At 39.4% G+C, this 23,831-nt stretch overlaps 1 protein-coding gene across 4 annotated transcripts in view; it reads right to left on the bottom strand.

The window, feature by feature from the left end:
* STXBP6 (syntaxin binding protein 6) overlaps positions 1-23,831 on the bottom strand; it is a 281,394-nt gene that overhangs the window by 236,873 nt on the left and 20,690 nt on the right. The window contains exon 1 of one of the 4 annotated variants that reach the window (XM_077127056.1): positions 8,220-8,240. The exons of the other annotated variants lie outside the window; for them this stretch is intronic. The gene's annotated coding sequence lies outside the window, so the exon portion shown is untranslated. Of the gene's footprint in view, positions 1-8,219; positions 8,241-23,831 lie in introns of those variants that run through there. 4 annotated transcript variants of the gene reach the window in all.

The following is a 23,831-nucleotide window of genomic DNA, read 5'->3' as shown; positions in this document are numbered from 1 at the left end:
AGCCTTGCCAGTAGGCATGGAGCAAATGCTTTCTGACTGTGACTGTGAGGACGGTGGTAGCAACTATGACAGCACAAGGAGTCAGAAGTTGCAAAGGACTCTGCTATTTCACGCGTGTGGGTCTGATCAGTCACCATGAGTAGTGGAGGACCCCAGGTCTAACTATGGTTCCCTCACCGCCCCACCCCCAGCACAGTCCCTGCCCCACTTTCCTGCTTTATTCTTCTTTGTGGCACATAACCCCATCAGACATACCTATTTGGGTGCGGGTGCCTGCCTCTTCCACTAGAAGTTCTGCAAGGTCAGGGAAGTGTGCCCACGTTGTCCAGCTCTCAAAACAGTGCATATTAGACATGTTCACCCAACATTTGGGGAAGGAAGGAATGAAATTTAAAAAGATATTTGGATTATTTCCTCTAAACCTTTAGTTTTGAGCCATTCCTATAATGCTCCAGCATATTCATATTCTTTGGACATAAGTCAGAATGTCTCAAAAGGTGATCTCACAGAAAGCCACTTTTTTGTATCATGGGGCTTCTAGAAACCCAAGTTATTGTCATGCCATCTTAAAGTCCCCAAGCAAACAGAGAATGAACAGAATCCCCAGGATTGGACACACTTTTGGCAGGCTTTCACAGAATAAGCATCACGTGTGCAGGCCGGGCTCGCTTCCCATCTGGCTCCCATCCACTCCAGAGTCCTGCACACAGCTCCCTCAGTCAGCACCAGCTTCATGGCATGAAGCCAGACCCGAGGCAGGGAAATTCCTTCCAGTGGCTCCAGAAACCAATTTGCCTGAGTCTCACGTGAACAAAATGATCAGACCCTAAACTTACTTTTACAAATGGAAAGTACCTACAATTAATTTAAAGAAAAAAAATACTATAAGTTAAAATTCTCAGCTTTCCAAATGTGGTCCTGTACAGGAGGTAAATTAGTATAGGTTGTTAAGGAATCACCGAATGTTAATGATTAATTTGCCAAGCTGTTGCTTGACGGAGCTTTAAAATTCATGTTTTATTTACTTTTTGGCTTATGAAGAAGAATGACTAAAGGCAACACTGATCCTTATTTATTCATTCTTCTGTTGACTCTCAAATAGTAATTAAATAATACTCCCAAAGTGATGGTAAAAGGAACTACCAGCATGAAAAGTGTAACCCAAAAATTACACATCAGAAGTTTTGAGATTCAGATGTAAGATTTTATACAGGAATGGCAAGGTTTTTCAAACTAAACAAAGAGAAGCTGTTCTAACACCTGTCACCTTACCTCTCAAACTTTCCACAAAGACTCTCTTTAATTATACTCTAGTCAGAAGGTTTGTTTCAAGTATTTTTTCAATAAACAGTACCCCAGGCAGTCAGCCAACCAACCAGCCACTGTCTGTTATGCCCAGCCCAGTGCCAGGCATGAGGAATAACGAGACCAAGATCTAACTTTTCTGATGACAGAGGGACTGTACTAGATTAGCAAAATAAAAAGGATGGACTGGATGACAGCTGAGATAATTTCTAGTGACTTTGTTTAATTGTGACTTAGAAGGGTCTCACACGACTATAAGATTTTACATCAAGTCAGCAACGAAAAAAGTAAAATTTCAAAACAGTTCTATAATTGGAGAATCCTTGATCACTGGGTCCACGTGTTTGCTTTCTAAAAAACATTCAACTTCAGATCTTACTTAGTTTCCCGCAGACTTTCCCTCTTTATCTCCTTTGCAGATCACATGGATTCTTTGCTTTTCCATCATCCTACTTGCCTCTCAAAGTAAAAGTGAAGGTTAAAATTATACAAATGACACAAAACTACACAATAAATAAACACATATCCTTCCCAGAGTTAAGGCCCAAAATATAGGGTCCCACAGTATCATATAGCAGAATCAGATTCACAGAAAGGTTCTTCTCCTTTAGTGAAATAAAAAGCCAACAAGTCCAATCCCAAACTAAAGAACAGAGTACAGCAACAATGTCACATATTCTTTGAGAAACAAAATGAAACCCACTCCAACTTGGAACTGACCATCAACTAGACAGTACAGGCCCTCCAGTACCACTGGATTCTGTTACTAGGCTACAAAGCACCCACATGTACCCTCTTCATATAAAAGGACATCAAGAAAAAAGTATGCATTTAGAACCAAATCAGAATCCCACAAATCATACATGAAATGTTCCTAAATTTTCAGCAACACTGACTGCTACTGCACAGCCTGCAAATCACTCAATGCCAATTATTTTCTTTTTTAGGAAGAGTGGTGCTCTCCAAAGAGAAAAGCCCTTCTAATAGGTTATCCTTTATCAGCCTAAATTTGGGTGGTGCTTTGTTTTCTGATTTTTCTTTTTAAACTCAAAAAGACCTGGAGGATATATTTAGTGGCTCACTAAGACTTGGGGGGGGGGGGAACAGGGAAGGGGCTCTTGAGTTTCAAAAGTGCCCTTGGAGATTGTGACATAGTCTCATTCCCTCTTGATAAACAACAGTATCATTGGTTCCACCTCCAGATGCATTCCAGGAATTCTGAGTTCTGGCCACAGAGTCTTTTAGCCAAAGCAGCCGTCATGGAGAGCTGTTAAGTTCATGATGGATACCCATACTTCTCACTTGAATAGAATACAATGGATAATTCCAAAGACGTCTCTGATTAGACCTAGAGCAAGAACAAAACTAATCTAGGCCTTGTTTTCACTTCAGTAAGATTTTTTCCTCCAGTAAACCTGTTCAGGTGATTCTTCCTTGCTCTTAGGAGAAAGAAGGGCATTAAGTAAATCAAAACTTGAATTTTGAATCCGAATTCAAATCTCCTGGGGCTACTTCATAATTACGTAAACAAATAAATGTGGACTAAACTAGTAAATGGTTTCATATACATGTAAAACATGTTTTTATAAAGCATGCACCTACCCGTAACCCAGCCTTTTAGTTAGGACTGCACTTTATGGAAAACTCCACACACAAAGCACCTTTCCTCCTAGGATGTCAAGTCCTTATGAAGGAGAACTTTCTAAGCAGGAAACTAAACCATGAAAGGTGGGGCCATTTCCTGCCATGACACCAGAACCAGAAATCCCTGGCATTCCCCCATCGTAAGTTTAAGGTTCACATCATCATATACCACATGCTTCCCACGTGAAGACAGGACCGTTCGGTGATTTTAACATGAGACTTAAGGAAGACATTTTTTGCAATGTGGTCAATGTGACAGACAAGAAGGAAAATAAAATCTGACATGACCGGTGGTAGCAGCATGGAGTTTCATAGATAATCCCCACGAAAGACCACCTTTCATATTTATACTCAGATTTTCAGGCATTCTAAAACTACCCTCAGCAAAGTCATTGAGATTACTTGCTAGAAAAGATCAGGCTTCTGGCTTTCTAAATACGTAATCTAAAGATGCAACAGGTCATCTAGTTAGATGTTTAAATCATTTTATTGTGACAGATTTTTTTGTTTGTTTGTTTTTTTGCATGGGCAGGTACCGGTAATCAAACCCGGTCTCCGGCATAGCAGGCAAGAATTCTGCCACTGAGCCAACATCGCCCCATCCTATTGTGACAGATTTTAATGTTGAGAAAAATAAACTAGGTTCCAATGAAAACTGAATTTGCTCAAAAATGCAAAAACATACTTAGTTTTTAAAACCTACTTTACAACAAAGAATTTTTGTAAACTGACTTTACAACTAAGCACCCTGAAACCTTTGACACGTTCTTTGCCTGGATCCCCACTTGAATCATCAAAGCAATTATGTAGCACCTCAATAGAGATGAGGGCCCTGAGCCAAGCTTCTTACAAGATGACTCTTTCCCACAAGGCTCCGGAGGCTGTCAGGTGTTTCTCATGCTGCTAAAATATGCAAGGACATATTTTAGTCATTCTTTTTCCCGTAAATATACCAACTTTAGAAAGCTACTGATAGCTGATTTGGAAGCAAATTTCCTTTTCTTATGATGGAAACCCTTTCACATAACTAGGAAATAAGAATTAATTTTATTTTAATGCTTAAATTATACAGAGATTCTATTGGGGTTGATGGAAAAGTTTTGGTAATGAGTGGGGGTTATGGTAGCATAATATCATGACTGTAATTAACAGCACTGAATTATATATTAGAATGTGGTTAAAAGGGAAAATTTTAGGTTGTACATATGTTATTAATACGAATTTTTAAAAAAACCACAGGTCTGCACAACACACGCAGTGAACCCTATTGTAAATTATGGACTATAATTAGCTGTACATTATAAAAATGCTTTTTAATCAACTATAACAAATGCACAACAGTAATGCAAAGAGTTAATAGGGTGGTATATGAGAACTCTGTATTTTATGCACAATTTTTCTGTAATTCAACTTCTCTAAAAAAAAAACAAAACACCAGTATACGTATGAAAGATTATTCATCATCCTTAATTTGAGAAATAAAATTCAGCCATTTTCACATATATAGCTAACAAAGGCTAATCATAATAAAATGGCTAATCCTTTATAATACTATTATGTGCTAGATCTGTCCTCAGCATGGTACATATAATAATTCATTTAATCTTCGCAACCCCATTTTTTAAAAAAGGAACTAATTCTATCTAATAGCTAAAGGAAGCTACAATTACAGGGAATGGTGAAGAAATGACAGGTTAGCCAATTCAACCTAAGAGTAAGAAAAGATAAAGATTCCCCACCCCCAGTGGTTTTAAGTAGCCATATTTTAGGGATGCATACTATCTAGTTACAGGAAAATGAGAGGCCAGAGCTTCAGCATCATTATTTGGCTTTAAAAATGACAGGATTTGGGTCAACTAAATATGAGTGAAAAAAGTATTACTAAGCTATCCAGTTAGGCAATCAACTGGATTCTGGATTCACAAATTAATGGAAAATGCATACGCCCATACTGAAATCCCATAGGCCAAGCAGGATTTTCCAAGATTACTGAAACTTTCAGAAGTTAACAGCCTAATGAACTAATACTGTTTCTTGAATTTCCCTGCTGTGACCAGAAAAAAAAAATATTCAAAGCATTTTACCATGAGGCTATAGCAACCACTCATCCTGCCTCTACATGTTTTCTCTTTTTTGTGGGCCATTCTATTTGAGAAAAAGAACTGTTGGTGGTTTTACTTTAGTGGCCCCTAAAATGTTCATGGTTAGCAGAGCTGATGGTGTTTAAAGCTTCTAAGCTTTAATCAATCATGTACTTTTGGACAGCAGTAGTTCTGTTTTATGGGAGATAAAAGTACTACATAAACGTTTTGGTTCAAATTCCAGTTTTGCTATGTATTCACTGTGAGACCTGGAGCAGATCACTCATACATAAAAAGAACGTTAAAAAAAGAGGGGTGGTGTCTTCTCACCATGGAGAAGTTAAAGTGGTCATTGCTCAAATATCCTTAAAGATTGTGAGAAGGATCACATGAGAGGGAAGAGTTGTAACAGAGAAGATAAGATTTAATAAATGAGTATGACTCCTGAATCATTATACTGATATTTCTTTTTAGTCTCCAGTATATTAGAGCAGTTAGAAGGAAATTCCTGAAATTGTGGAACTGTACCCCAACCATACTTTGAAATTTGTTCTATAACTACTTGCTAAACTGTACTTTTAAATCTACCATTTTTCTGCATACATGGTATATTTCACAATTTAAAATTTCTTTTGAATAAAAACATTTTAAAAATTTAAACAAGAGGGGTGGCAGCAGGGGGACTAATTTATAAGGTCACCAGTGGTTAGATGCCTGGCACAGAAAATGTAAAAAGATGAGCCTAGAATGGCAGTTTCCAAGATTTCTGGTCTTAGGACTCTACACTCTTACAAATTATTCATGACTGCAAAGAACTTACCTTAGAAGATTCTATAAAACACAAGTATACAGATACATACATTCTAACACTCAACATGTAGCCTTTGGAAAATCCTGATATAAACATGAAGAAAATAAAAGCAAAGGTTAAGCTGTATCTTAGTACTACTAGGAAAATTGTTTTGAATTCACAGACCTTCTAATAGTCTCAGGAACCCCCAGGCATCCTCAGACCACACTGTGAGAAGAACCACTAGCCTAGAACATCTTCACATACAGAAAGCAGGAAAGCAATCAAAGACTATTAGGTCATATCAAAATGACTAGGAGCAGATACAAAAGAATTCCCAGTTGTCAAAGATGGGACAACTTGAATATCAGTGAGAATAACTGCAGTGGATTAAATCATCAAAATGTTTTAATCCATGAATTTTTTAATGAATCTCAACACACATAGTTGCACACACACACACACACACACACACACACACACACTTGACCTCTCCCTCTGTCTTTGTCTCCCTAGTTACCTTTGGAGTATGCTGGGGAGACAATGAATTACTCTAAATAAAGGGAAAGAATCAAGAGCTTTTCCTCCCTTTCCTATATAAATTGTATGTCAGGAAGACTAAATGTTGATAAGCAGGAAATGCTCTTTATAGAAATATCCCAGCTAATAAATGAAGAAGGAATAATTGAAATGAAACAAACATTTTGAAATTCCTAATGAACTGATGGGTTGGACAACAGCAATCAGCTATGGCTGTCAACATCACACATACACACACATACACACACACACACACAGGCAACTGCCATTAAAAGCCTCCTCATAGACGTACAGGGGCATTTCTCATACTAGATGAGAAAATACACACAGCATTCTTGACCGAAAAACTTGAAATAGAACTTGATTCGGCCTACAGAATCACCAGTACATAAAGAAGACAAGGATGGAGGCACACGTTTAACAAAGGAACACTGAACCCCATAAGGATGTAATCAGCAAAATCCAGTCTATGGGGGTCAAGAGGCTATTCTGGAAGTTGCTCTTAAGCAAGCTTGAGTTGGATGGGGCTAACTGCCATGGTTTGCTTAAACCCCAATCACCATCACCCTTGTTGACTCTTGAGAATACCCAGAGCTGGAACTGAGACCCTATAAATATTTCATGCACTAGGTTTGCCTTCCTGGAATATATTATTACCAAAGGGTTCCTAGGTCAGATAAATCCTGAAACAAAGAGGATGTGTCCATTAATTGCATTTCCCTGTCCATCAGTGTGGACACCCCCTGCACATGAAAAAGTCACAATGGCCATTGTCCACAAATTTTTCTCCCTGTAGATTGGGAGAAGGATTAAAGGAGAAGGAGGAGGTATAACAGAGAAAATGGGATTAACAAATGAGTATGACTGCTGAATCACTATAAGAATATTCCTTCTAGCTTCCAATGTTTGGGAGCAGCTAGAAGGAAAAATCTGAGAAGGTGGGATGGTAGCCCGTGACAAACTGTGGGATCTGTTCTGTAACTCTGAAGTGTGCTTTGAAAAGTATTGCTTTTTTTCTTCCTTTGCTTTGAATATATATCTCACAATTTTAAAAAAAAGGCTTGGCAGACATCACCTAATTCAGGTTTCCAAAGTTAATTTAATCATCAAGGAAACACCAGCAAACTAAAATTGAAGGATATTCTACAAAATAACTGGCCTATCCTCTTTCAAAGTGTCCAGGTTATGAGGGTCAAAGAAATACTGAGAAACCCTTCCAATCTGAGGGAGACTCAGGAGACAAGACAACTAAATGCAGCATGCGACCCTGAACTAGATGCTTTTACTCTAATGAACATTAACGGGACAACTGGTGAAACTTGAATGGAGCTGAGTTTATGATCATCAAAACATAACTGTTCATTTCTTGATTTTGCTGGCTGTCTGGTGTGTTATTGAGAATGTCATTCTTCAGAGGAAATACACAAGAAAGGATTCACGGTGGTAGGATATTATGTCAGCAATTTATGCTCAAATAGTTCTCTTTACTGTACCATAACTTTTCTCTAAGTTTGAGATCATGTCAATAGAGAAAAGGAAATAGAGGCTTTAGTGGTTTAAAAAAAATCCAGCCTACGGAAAACTTTAACAGGAAAATGACCCAGTTTGGTCAAAAAATAAATTGCAAGGAAAAATAGTAAAGGGTGAAACTAGATTATAAGAGACTGAAAAGGCAAATCAACCAATTGCAATGTGTGAACTTATTCGGTCCTAATACTAACAAATGGAAAAGAAAAAAATGAGAGAGAAAATTAGGGAAATGTGAGCCCTGACTATACATTCCATGACTGACTTATATGAGATAATTCTTTAAGTGTAATAATTGTAATACTGGCTTTTTTCTTTTAAAGGGTTCTTACCTTTTAGAGATATATACAGAAATATCTACTTAAGTAGTAAAAGGGGGCGGGCCACAGTGGCTCAGCAGACAGAGTTCTCGCCTGCCATGCCGGAGACGCAGGTTCGATTCCTGGTAGCCTGCCCATACAAAAAATAAATAAATAAAATAAAACAAACAAACAAGTAATAGGAGATCAAAGATTTGCTTCTAAAAATATGGGTTGTGGAGTCTACATAAAGCAAGAATGGCCGTGAGTTGATAATTGTTGAAGCTGGACTAAAGGCACACGGTAGGAGGTAAGGGGAGAGGGGGCATTATAACAGTCTCTGAACTCCTGTATATGTTTGAAATTTGCCCTACCAAAAATAAATAGGCAAAGTTGCCATGAAAATGCCTGCCTGTCTCCTCCAGCTGTACCACCGAGACGCCCAGAGGCACTGCACATTCCCACTGCCTGCACCAGCCCCACCCGCGCCCCCAGGGCGTCCCAGACACGTATGAAAAGCCCAGAGCCCTGCGTGACCGGCTGCCCGCCAAGAGCTGCACACCTGAAGTGTGGCCGGCTGGGTTCAGCAGGGTTCTGAGTCAGCTTTCTCTGAACCTCCAACATCTCCCCAAGGAAGCAGCAAAAACAAAACTGTTTATTTGCAGTATGATCATAACCAAGAAAAAGAACAAAAACTTTACACAGAAAGGGGTATTTGAAAGAAAATACATGAAGATAGTGAAATTCCCCTCCTCCCCGCTTGGTTACAGGAAGTTTGCTCCCTTCCATGGAGACTGTGGTCTCCGTTTCTTCTATTTCCATGAACTTTGCAAATTTTCTGTAATGATTATGTTATTTTCGATACAGGGGAAGCCCCAATAAACTTTATTTAAATCATTTACAATGGGAAATTTTAGGCTATATATATGTCATCAGGATAAAAACATTACAAAACTGTAGAATTGTACAACACAAAAAATAAGCCCTAATGTAAACTATGGGCAGTTAACAGTATAATTGCAATAATATTGTAAAAAATTTACAACATCAAAACTCTATAGACATCTACTTTTATATAGCATTTTTACTTGTTATATTCCTAGGACCCTTTCTATACTTTAGATAAGAGAATATTATAATAATGAAGAAAATATGGAAAACTATCATTGAGAGTTTTTAAAAATTTATCTGTAAAAGCAACATAAGAACACCCTTATTATATTTGGGAAAGGGAAGATATTCCCCACTACCTCTTCCCCTACAAAATAAAGGAGAATTGCTATATTTAAAAAAAAAAAATCACATTTGAACAACTGGATTGAGGGAACAACGTAAGGTTCTTCCAAAAACCTCAGTGTCAGCACAGGAAGCTGTACTGTGGGGGAAACAGGGAAATCTGGGACCTAATGAAGAGGCCTCCTGCTTCGAGCTCTCCTTTATACTCCCTTCCTGCAGATAAATACGCCCCCAAACCTCCACCCTGCCCCTTCCCATTAGCTCAAAGAAAGAAAGTTTAGTTGAAACCTAATGCTCAAATTCCACCCCTGGTAATACCACAATCTCTAAGAGAAGACAGGTCCAACAAATGGAAATGGATTTATTTATTTTAGAGAACAGGTTGCTTTTAGATAAAGATCCCTAAAGAACTAGGCAACAGCTTGGAATCATGTACAAACTTCAATTATTTCACTTAGAAAATAAAAGAATATGTGCACCAGTGACTATTAATAATTGAACATGAAAAGAGAAAAAGGCTGGGAATTTTGGCATGGGTAATTGTTATGTTTTCCACACGGGTCTAATTAAACTTGATTTAGACTGCATGCTGCCTTTTTTAACCCTGCTATTAAATAAACAAACAACAACAAGAAAAAAAAAGATGAAACTGCCACTTCTCCTGTGCTTTATATATATTTTGGGAGGCTGCGTGCAAAGAGAGAAAGAAGTCAAAATGGCTCACTATGTGGCAATGAACCCATGTAGCTAAGAGTGTGAGTTTTGGATCAGGTTGCCAAGGTTGAAATCGCCCCTCTGCATTTACTAGCTGTGTGGCCTTGGGAAAACAGTTTAACCTCTCTGTGCACTGTGGGTTCCACATCTATAAAATGAAAATAAGCATAGGAATGTCATAGGATTGCTAATAATAATCAAAAATGACAAAAAAATGCTTGGGATGGTGACTAACACAAATGCTTAATAAATACTACCTTTTCTTATTATAATCTCTTGTATTTTTTTCTCCCACCACTGACCCCCACCTTTTCTTCTACTTTTCCCTCAGGAAATCAAGATTTTACAAGCTTCTAATTGATTAGCCTCACCAGTGAGTACAAGGTTTAATCATTCTTAGACCTTGACTCTCTTCTCCATTTCCCCCCACAGTAGAAATTAATTTTTTCTCTAGAAAAAAAGTAACAAAGATGGGGTTGGAGTTTCCTTTACTTTGTGTCAATCAAGAAAGGGAACAGATTCCTAAGTCCTTGAACTTAGAAAGACTCATACAGTTTCTGAGGTCCTAAGCACTCCTCAGACTTGGTGAATAATCTCCTAGCTCCTTCCCAAATCCTCTGTGTTGGGGATCTATTTTCTCTTCTGAGAGAAAAAAAAATTCAGAACATCCATTCCAAAAGAGAAAGAACAGGAAAAAGTCACCTGATTCCAGAGGAAAGAACACAAATCTTAAGAATATTTTGCATGGCATATACAACTTTTACCCAAAAGAAAATAGTAGGTACTGGTGTACTATCCAGGAGACCTTTGGATTTTCAGCTTACTAATAAAGGACGTGAAAAGGATTGCTGGAATCACGAAATAAACCTAGAAAACCATAATAAAACAAAAAAAAATGAATGTATTCTAGGTTATGAGGAATCATATGGGAAAGGAAAGAAGAAATAGGGTTCACACAATACTTCAGGTTCCAGTGATGTGGGAATTGGTATGGGAGCTAAAAACAAAATTACAAGACTTGCACTGAAATAAAGAATCGGACAGGTAATGAAGATAAAAGAATTGGCATGCTTGCTGTTTGCACATGCTTGGATGAGTGTATAGTGCTGCGTATACAATAAAATGTTTATTAAAAATTAATACAGGAGTCTGCCCCTGCAAAAACAGATTAATACAAACAGTCCGGGGGTGGCATGATCAGTGGTCTAGTCAATCAGATGTTAGGTGGAAAGTAGGATCTCTGATTTTATATATGTGTATCCAAGCAGGGTTGTACGTAATGAGACAAATTTTCATTCACCATAATTCTTGGTAAATAAACTGTGCTTATTTGTGCTAGTAGCTCGGGTATACATATGAGGACACCTCACTGTCCCACAGCTGCCTGACGTGGGTAGAACTCTGATTGATATTCAAGGAAGCATATGAAGCAGGGATAAAACCAGCAAGCTGCGTAAAGGCCACACGTCAAAATGTGCCCCTTCAAATTTTCCTGAGAGCCTATTTGACGGGATTAGATTTCCTGTGGGAATTGGTGCGAGAAGAATTTAGAATCTGTGTGAGTGACACTTCAGGATGCAGACGCTCAGAGGCAGAGAGAAGCATGAAGAAGTAAAACACAGAAACTTGTGGCGTCACCAGCAAGGCGTGGGGTTACTCCAAGATTAAATCTCCAAAGGCTGGGAATACCAGACGATACTCAAATTACCATGATTAATGGCTGATGGCACGAGAATGCAAAACTATTCAAAATGGGATATTCCTTGAGAACCTACAATTCGTGGTTTTGGACTAAAGATGGCCTTGGGGTCAAACCACACTCCCCCAAATTTACTTGGTTTAAAGCAATTTCTGGGAGGCTCCAGAGAGCAGGAGCACTTCCTTAAAAGCTTATGCCGCCCTCTTAGTACAAAGATCAGAGAAAGAGTCAGGAGCAGCAAGAACTTACCGAAGGACCTAACTGTTGCTTCCTGGTTTGGGGTCACAGGAGGCAGGCTTGGCAGGGACAAACAGACAGCACAGAGCTTAAGATCTCCAACTCTGAGACCAGGTTTGAATATGGCTGTGCCATCGATTAGCTCAAATTCAGTAATAGTCCTGCCCTGTCTGCTCGGCATTCAGCCCTGAAATTTCCCTCTGCCCAAATGCTCCTGGGTGTGGGTCAGTAATAAATTGCCTCCCTAAGTAAGGAAGCCTCGGACTTCTTTATAAAGTACAACATAATTCAAACTGCCCCCAGTTCAGCACATTCAGAAAAGACATTCTTAAGCTGGTCTTGTTATATATTCCTTTCTGATTCTATTATCACTGTGCTGTATGGCTGCTTTATTTTCCCACCCTTCCTGCAGTGTACATAAGCAGGAATTCTCGACACATCTCAGACCCCACGCACTGCCCTTGCTTTCTGCCTTGTCTGAAAATCACTCCTTACGCAGCTAAATATGGCCGCACTTACCCCCGGGCCAGGCAGCAACGCCTGAGAATCCCACGTTTCACAGAAAGCCTCAGAGACCTCCCTGAGCTCAAGCTCTTCTCCCTCATTCTTCAGGAGCGGCATCCTAAAAGCAATGATCTTTAATACTTAGGATAGGAGTGCTATCATTATCCCCAGGACCCAAGCTCTCCTGGTTTTCCAAAGTACTGACCCAGAATTTATTAGAATGCACTACATATAGAAGCCAATCATCAGAGAGAAGTAAATGTGATTAAATATCAGGGGGTCCAATCGCTACATTTTATGCTGTTCTTTGGCCATTTCTGCCTGCAGTCAGGACACCCTCCTGATACCTTATCCCTTTCCTAGTATCTTTCCACGCACCTCCCTTATGAGTGACTTTTCAAGGTCAAGTCTCTTGTTATATTGGGAAAACCCTGGTTCCAGGGCCCAGAGAGCCGCATCCCAGTTCCAGTCTGCAAATACAAACAGTATAGACTGAGGGTGGTCTCCAAAACTTCCTAGGCCTCAGCTTCCTTCTACGTAACAGATGAGACATCAAGCTCTGTTTTCTGCTAGCTCTAACAGTCTTCAATTCCAATGTGCTCATTTATGCTTTGGCCTAAGTGTAGAAAACTACCACATAAAAATTGGGGGCTACAATTTATGTACAACTATGCATCAGGCTGTTATAAAGTCTAGCCCAGCAGACAAATTCTTAATTATCAACTTCTTCTAATCAGCCACTCAAGCCAATAAGAAGAGTTACCTTAATGAATGACCTACTATATACCAGACACTATTCTTGGTAGTTTGCAAACTCAACTGAGACCCCCTAGAGGACCTTGAGGAGGGAAGGACTCCACAGCTGTAGTTTAATTCCCCATCCATCCCTCACCCTCCACCTTCCTCTCTGTTAAGCCCAAGAAGCAATGCTAGGTGGGCTTATACATCTCCCACATTTAAAGGCATTCTACACTGCTAGTAAAGATGTATGCTACTTCATTAGGGAAATTTATAAGCCAAAAGAAAACTTGTGTCCAAAATGAACTAAGACTTTTGGAAAAATGCTTAGAACAAACCAGGTGGTTTAGTTATTTTTGGAACAAGGAAAATGAACAAAGCAAGGCCTGGACTACTGCTTGAGAAAAATGGCATAAAACAGCAGATGTCAAAAGATTCAGTGCTCATCAGCAATTGTTTGTTCTCCTTACTGGAGAAAGGCTGAAGCAATCTTTAAAGGCCTGAAGCCCCAGTTGGAAGAATCCAAGTCTCAGGACCCTTTTGAAACTTGCAGATTATTATGCCTTGAAGTGAGTAGAGAAGCGATTCTTGCCTTGAGAATAACTTGGAAAGAAAAATCTGAGCTCTCATAATCTTAAAAATAAACGACCCTATTGAAGAGCTAGATTACTACATTACACACACGAGGCACAAGGAGTCAGAGCCAGGAAAGATCTAACATCATGTTGGACTTGATTTGGGTCTTGCAAGACATGGGAGATGGATGAGATAGAGAGAATAGGAAGAGAAGTGCTGGGATGAGGCAAATTAAAGGCAAAAGCAGGGATGAATAAACACATTCCTTGGAGAAGAAAAAGGAGTCAGGCCTATATAAAGCAGAGCAAATCTGCTGGGTGGCAGCAAAACTGCTCTGGGCTATAAAATATTTCATTGCCACCATCTTTCCTCATCATCCTCAGCCTGAAAATATGGATACTTTTGACACCCCATGCTTTGCCATTTACAACCCTTTTCAGAATCAGTAATGCATAGATGCTGTTTCTAAGAGCCTATGTGTCCAAATATGTATTTGTTAGACTATAGACTTCTGTATCCTGATTACTTGGTAAGGATTTTTATCACAACCCTCAGATGTTTTAAGATGATCAGATTTAGCATTTTATTATAAAACCCAAGAGTTTTTTTTTTTTAAGTGAGTCTTTCTAATCCTCTTCCCTCTCAAATATAAGGAATGCTGGCTCAGATGTCTTGCCTCTCAGAGAAGTATTTTTGAGCTTCCAGATTATTGCATATAAATTGCAGACTGGTGGGCATACTTGGCTCCAGTTACTGCCAAAGCATGATAAACATACCACATGATAACAGATGTCTCTAACATAGCTTCCTACTAACTCTCTCTCCAAAGCTCATCAAGATGAAAGGCACAAGGGCATCAGTTAAACTTGACCTGTTCTTCAAGATTTTGATTGCACTGCCAATCACCGTTGGAAGCAAGATGACCACATAAGGGGAAAAAGAGCAACACATTATCCTGACAACCAAAAGGTCTATGAACTTAAGAAGTTCAAGTGATTTATGTATTCTGTAATAATGCAAAAACATTAAAGATACATTTTTTTTCCAATAAAATGATATCACTCTTAGGACAAGTTGCAAAAATGGCCCAAACATACACTCTCCCGGCTGAACGTCCATTGAAACTAAGGGAAATGAAGTTTAGGGGAAATGGACCATCTGTTCTTAACAACCTCATTTGACTCCTGGCCAAAATCTTCCTCCCTTTCCCTAAATCCTGCAATCAGCACAGGTGGCCTCCGTATCAATTCTCATCTCCATTCTCTTAACTGCCTCACCTCCAGGGATCTTCTCCACTCCACCTCAGCCACTCTCCACCAGGTCTCAGCCACTCACTGCCAAGTCAAACCTCCCACCCTTCAGGGACAATATCCACATCTTAAGCCTCCTTGTTCAAATCTCCCAATCATGACCAACCTTTGGGCCCCATCAGAAGTTTCAATTCACATCCCTTCTTAGCTTCCTTTCCAATGACCATCATTCCCACAACACCCTTGCCAATGCCTTGCTCATCTTTCGTCCTTCCCCTTCTGCCACACCCCAGATGAGGCCTAATGCAGCCCTTCTGGTACCTACAACTGAGTACCTGGACACTGCTGGAGAAAATCACGCACAGACAGATCATATCGCTCTACATTTGTGAGTGCCAACTGCAAATGGGCCCTCAGTACTGTTGGGCCACCCAACTACAACACCCACCTCCTGCCAACTCATTCTATCACGCCACTCAACCATCATTTCACTTTCAAACCTCCACCGCCTCCCACATCCAACCTGTTGCCCCGTTCTCAGATGACTTGCCTCCTAACAGAAAAACGCAGTCCTACAATTTCCTGTTATCAAGGTAAAGTACACCTATACCAAGCTCAGCTTCTTCCTTCCTGTAGCATCCTGTTCCCTCCTTTCACCTAAGGGCAAGCACTCCTGCCTTAGACCCCACTCACTCCCTCCTACCTTCTCAGGAAACTCACATGATGACTTATCTCTTTTCTCTCCTCTTTATTTAACCTTTCCCTTCAAATAGGTCCTCCTTCCTATCAACACTTCAAGATACTCAAGTCACTCCTACCTTTAAAGCACTCCACCTCAACCCCACATCCTCCAGCTACTACTCTATTCCTCTGCTCCCCTTCATAGGAAAAAAAAAAATTATCATCCTCGGCCATTTCCATCTGTTCACCTCCCATTCATTTTTTCAGCCCATCCCTCTCTGGCTTCGGCTACCCATCACTCCCTGAAACAGCTCCAGTTCAGGTGAATAATGACCTCTTTGTTGCCAAATTCAAAGGAGAATTTTTTTTCCATTCTTTATCTTATTTGCCATCTTGGCAGCATCTGGGGATGCTGTCTGCTCTCTCCCTGAAATGCTGCCTTGCTCTGTTCTCCGTAACCAGTGCTTTCCCTCCTACTGCTCTGGCTCCCTTCTCTTGGCAATTCTGTCCTCCCTACCTGTTCCTTAGGGTTAAAGCTCCTCAAAGCTTGAACACAGGCCCCCCTTTTCCTTTTGCTTTATGCCAGGGGCAAAAAGACAATTAATTCACAATTAAGTGGAGCAAACTTGATTTTCAACACCACTTTTTAAAACCTAGCAGGAAAACTGGAGGCAGACCCCAGGCATCAGGGTAAGGTGACATTAGGGAGCAGTGTAGACTGTAATGAAATGGAGAACAGATGCTCCCACTAAAAAGAGCAATTACTCACCAATTGTTACCAAGAGGGAATCTGAATCAATTACTGCAAGATTTTCCAACTTTTCAAGAAAAGTCAGAAATCGGAAACCCTGATTCATACATGAAAACTCACAATTTTTAAATCTTGGCAACTGCACCAATTAAAACTTTTTTTTTTTTTTTAAAGGAAAGACAGAGAGAAGGAAGGAAGGAAGAAAGGGAAACATCTTTAAACATTTTCTTGTTTTATTGTATTCTGTTTCTCCGTATTTGTTACATGGGCTGGGGCCGGGAATCGAACCGAGGTCCTCCGGCATAGCAGGCAAGCACTTTGCCCGCTGAGCCACCGCGGCCCGCCCACCAATTAAAACTTTTTCTGATGTGAGGAAATGAAAGCCTTATTCAAACTGGGTTACACCAAAAGGGGGATTTACTGTTTCACTTAACTGAAAAGCATGGAGGCACTGCTTGACACCAGGGTTTGATCACAGAGGTCAGGACCCGGCCCTCTATCTGGGCTCCACTTCTTTGTTACCCCCATTCTCAGATATGAGCTACCCTGGCTGCAAGGAAGCTGTCAGACCTCCTGCCCACACCTGCCAAGTTTCCGTAAAAGACAGTCACACTCTTCCTGGAGGCCCTACATGATTTCAAAAGTTCCCTCTGATTAGGCCAGTTTGGATTGCTCATTCTCGAACCAACCACTGTGAAGAAGCTACTCGGGGAATGACCCTAGCCCTGGGACACCTACTTTACTTTGGAGTCAAGGGTGGAACGTTATTTGAAGCATGAAGACTTGAGATAGAAGAACAGGGAATTTCTCAAAAGGAAACTGGGTGCTGCTACCAAAAGATAAAATACTCTGAGCAGCCAAAGAACCAAAAACATACACTGTGCAGAAACTCATTCAAATATTTTTAAAACACTACACAGGCCAAATAAAACTACATTAGCTGCAGGTGGCTTGCCAGCCTCCAGTTCCAATCCTCCTTTCTCTACTTGTTTCCTAGGTGATCTCATCCAAGATCCAGACTTCATTTACCAACTCTATACCAAAAAAGCCACATTGTAATCTCTGGCTCATAAATTCAACTGCCTACTCAACATCTTGGATTCCTCAGACTCATCGCAAATTCAATCTGTCCAAAGTGAAATTAATGACCTTCCCATCTCTTGCCTTCATGTCTCTTGCACCTCAGTGTCCTTACTACAAGGGGAGCTGGTGGGGGGGGTGCAACTTGTCACACCTTAGCATTATATCATGTCTAGAAAAGCCATTTTAAATAGAGAACCATAAATGAAAAAATCCTAACCTGAACACTGGCACTACAAATATCTAAAAAACATTTTAAAACCTTCAACAAGGAAATTGAAAACTTTTTTAATGAAATTCCAAGGCCACAAATAACTACACTTTAAGTGGGGATCATTAAGGTATGCCTTTTTAAGGTCTTATTAACTCTGGTTTGAACTTGGTGAAATTACATTTTATTAGGTATAAAATCAAATGAGTATATTTTACTATAAATGTACCATGATTCCACAGAAAGCTCCCCCCATCCCATCCTTTGGAATCAGATCAACATAACTGAGGTGTTGTTTGACAAGGAAAAAGAAATTCTTTCAGGAATTCAATTGTAAGACCACTGAAATCTTCTGCGACGTCAAATATTCAACAAAGATATTTAATATATAATTCCTGTACGCTTGCAATTTCTTTTATCTCTTCTCAAGTTATTTTGATGTCATATAGAGATAAAGTTTCATCATAACAAATACAAAGGGAGGAAGATTTTCAAGGAATATCCAAAAAGTGCCTTTGCTTATTTGTTTGTTTGTTAGCCCAGCTTAGTTTTCTAGCAACCCTGGGAAGTTAGTAAATCAAGCATTACCACGTTTCATCAAATCTAAGAACTCATTGATTCTAAGAGGCACCATTATTTTATGCACCACTAGGTTAGTAAAAAACATTGCAAATTCAGACATAACTGAAAAATGCACTGTAAGATACATCTGTTTTCAAATATGTTAAAATGCAAAATAACAAAAATACATGCCTTAAAATTTGTGAAAACATTATCATAAGACCCTCTTTACACAGGCACAAAGACTAGGCCAAACGTAAAGTCACTAAATTGAAGAAAGAAACCCATGGGATAAGTTCTCAGATTCATTTTTCTCATAGTCTAGCTCCTGGGGTGAATGATCCCTAGAGTTTGTTCTGGGACCTCAATAGCCTCTCTGATAGAACGCTGGTTAAAGGAAAATCAGGAGAGGGTCAGCTCAATAAAGGCAGTTAAATTGACACAGATTCTAAGACTGGGAATAATTTACAACTTGACTTTTCTCTGACCCCTAGACTGCTAAGGTAAATATGCCAGGTGGCAAGAAAAAGATTGCATCATTAATTTCACTGCTTACTCGGTATGAGGCAAGTCGGGACAAAACTTACAGCTGACTATTAATTTTAAGTAGGGTTCGTAAGACGATTTTCAGCTGTAAAGTTGTATTATTGGGCATCGAGTCAAGCCTAAAACTTTCATTCTTCTATAACAGAGCATGGTCATTTAATAATTTTGTTTTTGTTTTGTTTTGTTTCAAAAATATCCATTCGGAAAGGTGTCATATTTACTGCACAGAGTGATAGAAAGCAAATGTGTAAACCGAGTAATTCTAATCAGCCCACCCAGGAGAGGTTTTGATTCAAAACCCAACATTCATTTAAAAGAAAATTTGTTGCAAAAGCTGAGAAATTTCAGGTGTGAGATCTGAATAAGACAGAACAGGCTTAATTCATAGCAATGTCCTTTTATTTAAATCTAATTGCTTGACAATTTGTATTTCCCATAACACCAGGAGCAGTCATAGAAAACCAAATCAGCCTAACAAGTGCACAATGAGATTTTAACAGGAAAAATGTTCCCTGTATTTTTGTAAATGTTTCTTCTTCCTTATGCTGGCTTTGGAGGAGAAATAATCTAGCAAACTCATATAAATTCACCTTTGGGTCAAACATTCAACACATCAAATTTAATACTGGAAGCTCAAAGAGCTATCAGTAAGTATAAATAAAGGATTTTGCAAGTAACAGATTACCTTTAAGTATGCTTGGTATCTGAGAAATATATTAAAATGTTTTAACATCAGGTCCAAGCATCATCAGTTCGATGTAGAATAAGGAGACCTGATGCAGCCAAGTTATTAGAATGGCCTTGGGCAAGTCACTTCTCTGAACCTGTTTCCATAGTTATTGCTGACCTAGGGTACTGCAAGAGAAATTAAGGCAGGAAAAAATCTTTTGCACCATAAGGCACTATACAATGTAAAATATCATTAGGGATACCAATAAAATGTCCCTTGCCAAAGTACTGCAATGACTTCCTTTTGGGATCCCTTACAATGACGTCAGAAGGCTCTTTTTAAACTGCACATCCAATCACACCATTCCCAGGTATAAAGAAATGACTCCTTATTGCCAAAGGATAAATGCCCAACTGTTTCTACTTGGTAGATAAAGCCCTTTAAAATCTGGTTCTTCTGCAGCCCATCTCTGGCTTTTCTTTTCAGAACCACAGCAAATATATTGCTGCGTCCTGAGCACAGTCTCCTCCACACTTCTTAGCCTTTGAATTTTCGGTGAAGGTTCTGGCTTTGATTATCCTGCCACACCCAGGCCTCCACACCCAGGCCTCCACAGACTGCCAAGGCTCTAAGATTCTCCAAGGCAGAGAAAGCCAATGCCTTATGCTTATCAGTATTTCTCATACTTAGTATAATGCTCAACACATAGCAGCTCAATAAATGTTCCTTGAATGAGTGACAGGCAATTTGCATGCCACAAAAAGATGGGGCCAAGGAGATAATCCCAAGTGAAGGCTGTTACTGGAAAAAGGCTTGGAGCCCTAATAAAAATATTAAGGATACACAGCTCATATTCAAAACCCAGAAAAGTTTTGGAATTCAGAATTTGGGGCACTTCAGAAAAGTAATATGGCACATACTTTATGCTGCCAGTATGGTCAGGGCCAGTACTCCCTACTCAAACATGGTAATGTTTCTGCTACTTCTCCAATAAAACTTAAGACTAATCACAGTGAGATGTATGAGAAATATAAATAGCCTCTCATTTACTGAAGTCAGATCTCGCTATCAAATGAGTTACAAGAACTTGCCAAACTTTTCCAGAGTTTTTTGAATTTTGGAACGACAGAGACAGGACAGTAGATCCATTCCACCTTGTTTGTGTACATAGCTTTTTCACATCATTTTTTCTTGTTTGCTCAGAAATTCACTACATCAGGACTTGACCCATATTCAGGCAACAAATAATAGTGTCTGCATACCCAACAGGAGAAGACAGGCTACAAAGTATTCTGAGAAGTTGTTTAGAGGCATATTCCAATATTATCATTATGTGAGCTGCTTCTTAAAAACCCATTTAAATATTAATTATAGCTGGATCCAGGGGATGCAAGGATAGTTCAATGGTAGAATTCTCACCTGCCACGTGGGAGACCCGGGTTTGAGTCCCAGTCCATGCACTTCCCAAAACAAACAAACAACGAAAATCAAACAAAAATTCAATGAATGGTGCTGCAATAACAGGAGAGTCACATGGAAAAATAATGAAATGTGATGCTGCAATTCAGCATACAAATATATATATATATATATTTGGATCTAAAACCGAAGAAATAGATGAGAAAAACAATAATACATAGAGTAGGAAATGCATGAATAAATGGTTGAATGAATGAATGAACGGATATTGCTAGGAACTAACTTCTATCACTGATTTTTAAATGGTTCTTCAATTTTGGGGACAGAAATGCACACATACAAACACTGGCATTTGGAAGTCAAAATCAAGCTGTTCTGGACCAACCTGACATGCTTTCACATCAAAACAGAAAATCAGCAATGCACACCACCTGCTGTCCTACACTGCAGGGAGGAACAGAATAACACATTTGCAAATAAATACACAGAGATAGATATATACATGTATTCTTTTTTAAAATATTTTTATTGAGATATCTTTACTGAGATATCTTCACATACATACAATCCATCTGAAGTATACAATCGATGGCTCACAATATCATCACATAGTTGTGTATTCATCACCATGATCATTTTTAGAATGTTCATGTCATTCCAGAAAAAGAAATAAAAAGAAAAAACCCATACATCCCATACCATACTTCTCATCCCTCCCTCTTGTTGACCACTAGTTTTTCCCATCTACCCAATTTTTCCCCTTGTCTCCCCCCATTATTTATTTATTTATTGTCCTATGTTTTACTCCTCTGTCCATATCCTAGATAAAGGGAGTATCAGCTACAAGGTTTTCATGGTCACACGGTCACATTGTAAGAGCTCTACAATTACACAATTGTCTTCAAGAATCAAGACTACTGGAACACAGTTCAGGAGTAGCTCAGGAGTTTCAGGTACTTTCCTCCAGCCACACCAATACACCATAAACTAAAATGGGATATCAATACAATGTATAAGAATAGCCTCTAGGATAACCTCTCAACTCTGTCTGAACTTTCTCAGCAACTGAGAAAGTTCTCTCTTTCCCTTTTTGGTCAAGAAGGCTTTCTCAATTCCATGATGCCGGGTCCCAGCTCATCTCTGGGAGTCACCTCCTACGTAGAGTGGGGAGAGCAGTGAATTCATCAGCTGAGTTGGCTTACAGAAAGAGGCCACATCTAAACAACAAAAGACATTCTCCGGGGGTGACTCTTAGGCATAATTATAAATAGGCTTAGCTTCTCCTTTGCAGGAGCAAGTTTCATAGGGGCAAGCCCCAAGATTGAGGGTTCAGCCTATTGTATTGGTCATCTCCACTGCTTGCAAGTATATCAGGAATTCTCCAGATGGGGAAGTTGGATATTTCCTCCTCTCTTCCTAGTTCTACAATGGAACTTGCAAGTACTTTATTTTCTGCTCGAATTACTCTGGGATGGATCAGGGCATCACACTAAACTGTACAAACCAACAAGATCTCACTTCCTCTTCAAGCTCCCATACAATTATGGTGTTTGAATAAACTGACTATACAAGTTAAATTAGATAATGACTTACCCAAAACATAAATTTTGCAGCAAATATACATCTCTTCTTTTGGTCTCACACAGAAGTTGAACTCGTAAAAGATAGATTATATCATCCTTTATCATGTATTCTGATTTACCTTAGTCCTATCCAAATTAGCGTCATTCCATATCTGTAGTCGAAGTCTGATCACTTCGTCAACTTTTTAAAAAGTTGCTGTATGGGGTATGCTGACTTTCATAGTACCAGAGCCCTAATTCTGAGTCTCAGGTGTCATACAAATACCCCAAGTTCCAGGGAACGACCAAGTTATACACAAATAGCTCAGTATCTTAGAATTTACAAATAACGGTCACAGCACTGGAATAGATGTTACTGCTGTAAGAGCTCACAATCTAGGAACCTAATAACCATGCTCTTGACTTCACTTCTCCGAGTTTGTCTATTATAGCTAATCCATATGAGTGAGGCATGATAATATTTGTCTTTTTGTTTCTACCATTTCATTCAACATACTGTCCTCAAGTTTCATTTACCTCGTTGCATCACTTCTTCTTGCAGCCACTCCGTAGTCTGCTGTATGTATCTACCACAGTTTCCCCTTCCATCCTCAGTCATCATACCCTTAGGCCACCTCCACCTATTGTGAATCCCAAACACTGCCATCTAAACACCAGTGTGCAAATGCCCCTTCCTGTCCCCACAAGTTCCTCCAGGTATACACAACAATGAGGTTTTAAGATCCTATGGCAAACCCACCCTTAACCTCCTGCGGAACCACCACACTGTCCTTCAGAGGGGCTGCACCTCTCAGCTTCCCTACCAACAGTGCATAGGTACATCTCTTTCTCCACATTTTCTCTAGCACTTGTATCTCTGTTCATTTTTAAACAGTTTTATTCGCACATCATACAATCCAAACTAAGTGAAAAATCAATGGTTCCTGGTATAATCACATAGCCATTCCTTTGCCACCATAATCTATATGAGGACACTTCCTTTTCTTCCACAAAGACTTTCATACCCCTCCCTCATATCCCCTGCTTACTGACATTTAGTTTTGGCAAGCTGCCTTTTTTACATTTAGTGGAAGCATATTACAATATGACTATTGACTACAGACCCTAGCTTGCATTGATTGTATTTTTTCCTGTATACCATTCCATTTTCAACAACTTCCAATATTGACATTCATTTGTTCTCCCTCAT

Source organism: Tamandua tetradactyla, chromosome 14 (assembly GCF_023851605.1).
Source record: "Tamandua tetradactyla isolate mTamTet1 chromosome 14, mTamTet1.pri, whole genome shotgun sequence".
In the NCBI taxonomy this organism is placed as follows: Eukaryota; Metazoa; Chordata; class Mammalia; order Pilosa; family Myrmecophagidae; genus Tamandua; species Tamandua tetradactyla.
The sequence above is the reverse complement of the archived record's forward strand: the minus strand, read 5'-3'. Positions and strand labels throughout refer to the sequence as shown.